Source organism: Eptatretus burgeri, chromosome 1 (genome assembly GCF_056783735.1).
Source record: "Eptatretus burgeri isolate ZD-2024b chromosome 1, Ebu_testis_v1, whole genome shotgun sequence".
NCBI classification, from domain to species: Eukaryota; Metazoa; Chordata; class Myxini; order Myxiniformes; family Myxinidae; genus Eptatretus; species Eptatretus burgeri.
Window position 1 is genome coordinate 12,732,663 of NC_140961.1, and position 6,124 is coordinate 12,738,786.

The window sequence follows — 6,124 nt, forward strand, 5'->3', positions numbered from 1 at the left end:
TTCAAACCTCTTATCTATTGAGGTAAGATTTTTTATTTTCCTATTTTCAAACTTTGATTGAAGCATACTCATTTAATAATTAAATAACTTAATTAATACATTATTATTTTCTCTCACAGGAAATTGTGTCTGAAATACGAAATGAAAATACTGCTTTTGCTACAACTTGGGGCGAAATTGTTGGCTTGGTTGAAGACCTTATGAGCGACCAAGACCCACAGAACGAGTTCGTCCTTGATGACCCAACCAAAGAGTTATACCTTGGAGACCAGCAAAATCCTGAAAAAGAGTTTTACAGCAATAGTACTCATTGTGAGTTATCAAGACAATACCCACTGAACAAGTTATACCTTGATGAGCCAGAATACAAGTTTTACCTTGGAGACTCACAAATTTTGAAAAAATCAAGAAATGAGTTCTGCCTTGATGGTTTAAATAACTACCTTGGAGACTCAGGAAAAGGGTTCTGCCAAGATGGTTCTAAATATGGGGCCTACCTTGGAGACTCACAAATTTTGAAAAATCAGTAAATGAGTTCTGCCTTGATGGTTTAAATAACTACCTTGGAGACTCAGGAAAAGGGTTCTGCCAAGATGGTTCTAAATATGGGGCCTACCTTGGAGACTCACAAATTTTGAAAAATCAGTAAATGAGTTCTGCCTTGATGGTTTAAATAACTACCTTGGAGACTCAGGAAAAGGGTTCTGCCAAGATGGTTCTAAATATGGGGCCTACCTTGGAGACTCACAAATTTTGAAAAAATCAGTAAATGAGTTCTGCCTTGATGGTTTAAATAACTACCTTGGAGACTCAGGAAAAGGGTTCTGCCAAGATGGTTCTAAATATGGGTCCTACCTTGGAGACTCACAAATTTTGAAAAAATCAGTAAATGAGTTATCCTTAAGAGACTTTGTAAGTTGGTTTTACTTTGAATACTTGAAATGTGGGTTCTGGATTGATAACTCACAATGTGATACATATCTTGGAAACTCAACGGGAATGTGGTTATACCTTGAAGACTTGGAAAGTTGGGTTTATGTTGGACACTTGAAACTTTTTTGGGGGCTTTTATTTATTTATTTATTTATTTATTATTATTATTATTTTATTTATTTATATTTTGGAGACTTTTGGAGTTGCTATCACTCTTTGGGATCTAAACCTATCGATGTAGTTCTTTGTCGGATGGTGCTTGATGGGAGCAAGATCAAGAAAGTTGTGGGAAGAAAGTGCAGGCTTACTCCCCCTTTTTACGTCATCAAACCTGAAAGCCTTAAAAGACAGAATTGGAAGAAGAGAAAAAAACAAAAAATATACATTGTTCGTTCTGGGAAGAAAGTGCAGGCTTACTCCCCCTTTCTACGTCATCAAACCTGAAAGCCTTAAAAGACAGAATTGGAAGAAGAAAAAAAAAACGTAAAAATATATATATATAGGTGGAAATCTCATTTTGAAAAAGACATTGTGTTGGGCGAGGATTGAGTTGGGGTTGAGATTTTGAATGTGAGGGTTGGGGTTGAGATTTTGAATGTGAGGGTTGGGACACACACACACATACACATCAACAAACAAAAGTTAAGCCTTGACTATTCAGTTGAGGATTCTGTGTTTGGGGTTCACAGATCTAAGAACGTCCCCCTTGACACACATTATATACTGTTATACACCTCGGACTTGGCCCTCGAGTGTCCACAACGGTGTATAGTAGGAGGGAGTGAAGCGCCAACCTATTGCTCCCATTACACACACACACACACAAACAAAAGTTAAACCTTGACTATTCAGTTGAGGATTCTGTGTTTGGGGTTCACAGATCTAAGAACGTCCCCCTTGACACACATTATATACTGTAATACACCTCGGACTTGTCCCTCTAGTGTCCACAAAGGTGTATTATCTGCTTAGTTTTGTCTTTTGTAATTCCTGTGAATAAAATGAACCTAAAATCTCTTCCCCTTCCAAATCATATATTTTATAAGTCCAAGGAACTGTATCTATTACATCAACAATTTTAAAAAGTTCTTTCGTCCATCGTTCAGTAAAACCCTTTTCAAAATGAGATTTCCACCTATATATTCTTACGATATCACCAACTTTGAACTTAGGTTTTCTAACATTAATCTCTTTTTCATATTTTAATTTTGTAAATGTTTCTGATGGCTTCATATTCGTTGACGTGTGAATCGTGTCATTATACTTATCCACAATATCCTGAATAAAAGATAACCATTGTTGTGAACCGAGTTGTGTGAATTTTTTATATAGTCTCTCTTTTAAGGTACGATTAAAACGTTCAACAACAACTGCCTTCCCTTCATTAAAGGTACTGTATAATGTAATACTGTTATTTTTTAGAAAATTCATAAATGTCTTGTTATAAAACTCTCTACCCTCATCAGTCCACAATTTCTTAGGTTTTCTCTTACTTTTATTAAATATCTGTTGAAAAGCTAACATAAGAGTATTACCTGTTTTGTTTTTTAAAGGGACAACCCACGCATATCTACTCCTCAAATCAATAACGGTTAAAGCATACTTGTACCCCTTATCATTATTGAGTTCAATCAAATCAGCAGACCAGATATAATCAACTTCCTTGGAATAAACTTTCCTTCTCTGAAACTTTGTGAATATTGGTTTATGTAATTCATCAGCTAATTGCTCTTCAGTCTTAATGGCATCATTAGAGCCTATAAGTTTTTTGAATTTCCAAGTCCAAGTTTCAATTTAGCACTAATCATCTTCTTCACGATGAACCTATCAACTTTTTCTCTCAAGGTTGGATTTTGTATCAGAGACAAATTATACAACATTTCTCTATCGGCTTCATGCTTTTCTTCCAACGTTGTGGTATTCCCATAATCAATATCGTGTCTCATGCACACTTCATCAACTCTATTGATTGGTTTACTCCAGGATTTAGGATTGTCTGCCTCATCTAATCTTTTATCCAAGTTTGTGCCTGGACCACAGAAAGAATACCCTGGAAGATGTAATTCCCCTGGTATTCCAGTAGTTGTAAATTTACTTCCTGATAAAAACTTTTGTATATCTCCTCTGAGTTTGTGTTTGGAGATAAATTGATTTTTTTTTGAACCACACACCAAACATATACCTTTTTGTATAACCCTGTTATTTTTACTTTTAATATATGAATTATTTTTAGTATTAGTTTTCTTTTTACATTTGAGACAATAACTCATTTATTTATGAGAAAAATTTCTGCAGAGTGCAAAAACCTTTTTAGTTTCCAACATGCACATTTGAATCTTAATTTTTAAAACATAAAGAATCCTTAGAAATGCCTTCACTCTCTCCTCCATTTATTTAAGAAAAAACTTGAATTAAAATGAATAGCTTGACGATGCTAATAGTTTTGTTGAAAGTATTGCAAATAGACTTGTTAATTCTTTGTATTCCTTCCTGGTTGGTTGAGTTATTTTCTGTAATACCTCTATTCTTTTTTGAATCTCACTGGTTTCCATACTATAATATTTATTTATTCTCTCTCTTTCCTCCCTCTCTCTATTCTCTCTTTCCTCCTTCTCTCTCTTCTCCTTTTCCTCCTTCTCTCTCTTCTCCTTTTCCTCCTTCTCTTTCTTCTCCCTCTCCTCCTTCTCCTTTTCCTCCTCTTCCCTCTCTTCTTCAACTCCTTCCTCATCCCTTACTATACTTGAATCGTTTACACCCCATAGAATATTATACATATATTCATCAGGATTTCTTGTTATTCCTGTATCCAAAATAATTTTTTTACAACAGGAAACCAATAAAATTTCTTTTGAATTTCTAAAAGAGCCTTACCTTTTCTTAACCTTATAATTTTTTCATTATTTAACATTCTAATTAAATCTAAAGTTGTCGGTTTATCAACATCAGCATAATGCCAATCTTTTATTGAAAATACCTCATTCTTATGTTGTAGAACATATTTATTAAAATACCGAATACCCTTTTCTTGAAGGTATGCTTGGACACAGAAATGATAATTTTCTTGAAGCCTTCTTGCTGTCATTTATGTATTAGAAATATATGTTAGAATAATATTATGGCACGAAACACCTCCCCATCTTCCCATAGTTAAATCATTTTGTATTTCCTTACTTATTATATATAATCCTGTTTTTTCTGTTTTCATGAGATAAACAAGGGCAAAACCATTATTATATTTACCCTTATTAAATTCTTTTATTTGTTGTTTACTAATCGTGGCTCCACAAAACTCATTCTCAATACCAAGTGGATAATATTCTTCCTTACGAGACTGATTTAATTGTTCCAGGTCTTCGAGGTTAATTTTAAATGACCAATTATACCCTAAATCATTCATATCATACCCCCATTGTTCTATTCTCATACAAACGATACGCCCTTCTTTATAAAAATTTATTTTAATTCGAACTGTGAATTCTGTATGACCTGGAGATAATATCAACACTTCTGTATCTTTAGAATACACAGCCGTTTTATTTAAGTATATATATTGTGATAAATCGCTTAATCTCACCAAGTCATTCGCGTCAGTCGGGCTTGGATAATTTTTTAATTTATAAGCATTTTTCATGTTAATATTTTTGTTTATATTATATTTATATCGTTCAGCCTGTGCCTTTGTATAATAATTTGATAAATCAATATCCAGTTCTTGAGATACACCAAAGATAGAACCATCTTTACCAACATAAGTCATTTATATTAGATTAAAAATAATATCATAAAATTTTTTATTTTTGTTGAGTTGAAATAACACATATAGACATAATTGACCACAACACTTGGAATTTAATTCTTGGACTTGAAATGTTTGATAAACACCATTCTGTAAGAATTTTATGACTTCAACAGGTGGTGGAAGACCAAAACTATCAAAATAATATTTGTCTTGACTATTAAAAATACAAACCCAATGAGAACCGTTCCCATCATTATCTTCTAAGTTCATAATAATATTCTTTGTATGTTTCGACACATTTGTTAATTCATCTCTCATACAAATAACCACATTATGAATTTTTAATTTCTTACAATATTTGGCAAGTTGTAAATTTGATGTTGTATTCTTTCCAAATTCTTTCAACCACTCATCAATGCTCATTTATTTATTAGAAAGATATAATCCATTACCTCTTTTCGTTAATTTTACACCTGCTTGTGCTATAGAAGAAAGCATATCTCCAACTAACAATCTCGCTTTATCAGGCAGACCTTCAAGTTTTTCAGCAAAATCTACAATTACACCACTTCCACTAATTTGTTTCTCCAACTCTTTGTTATGTCTTTCCAATTCTTTTTGAGCCTGGAGTTGAGCCTTCCTTTCGTTGGCAGTTTTGACCGCTGTTGAAATACCACCCGTCAATGCTCCAACCGCACTTAAACCAGCAAATAAAGGAATTAGAAATGGGAGAAATCCTCCACTCGTCTCTCTTATTGAATATTTTTTCAACATTGGTTTTGTCATTTTAATTTTAAGTGAGCCAGTGTCATTCAAGATTTTAACCTGTTCTCTTGTGAGCAAAACATCAATTCTTACTGCTCCTTTTCTCTGAATTGTATTAACGTTAATCGTACAAGGCTTTTGATTTTGAACACAAGATGATAGTTTATGAAGATTGATTTGATTAACATATACCCCAGTTGGTACTTTGCCACTCATTTATTTAACAAAAAAATATGTGAGACTAATCATCACACCATTATCTGTATTAATCTGCAATTCTGTTTCTTCCAAAAGCAAACAATATGTACCAACTTCTTCACTCTCTCCTCTTTCAATGTATAGGGAAGTATCCACTCGATTAGACTTTATAGTTTCTTTTTGAGCGCTCAGGTCAAACGTATAGATTGTATACAAACTTTTAAATGCTGTCATATCCAAAATAGGTTCTTTATTTCCATTACTTTCACACACCTTTTGGTAAGACTTGTATGCTTCAGCAAAATCATTTTTTTCCCAATTAATTTCCAATCTATCTCGTGGATAAAATGTTCCATCTAGAGAAACGCGAAGTTGTTTCACCTTAGCATTATCACTCAATGCATTATTCTTATCAGTCGCAGTATCACCATCTGGCTTTTTAAAAATCATCCACAGATATCGTGGCTTTCCTTCCAGAACACCCAAATT

General features: G+C 33.3%; 1 long non-coding RNA gene across 2 annotated transcripts in view; it reads left to right on the top strand.

The window, feature by feature from the left end:
- Positions 1 to 914, top strand: part of LOC147033882 (uncharacterized) — a 1,897-nt gene extending 983 nt beyond the window's left edge. Inside the window, exons 2-3 of one of the 2 annotated variants that reach the window (XR_015055832.1) lie at positions 1 to 22; positions 120 to 914. The exon at positions 1 to 22 is cut by the window's left edge and continues 173 nt beyond it. This is a non-coding gene — a long non-coding RNA (uncharacterized LOC147033882). The other variant, XR_015055827.1, reaches the window with a different exon arrangement.
- The last annotated feature ends 5,210 nt before the right edge of the window (positions 915 to 6,124 follow it).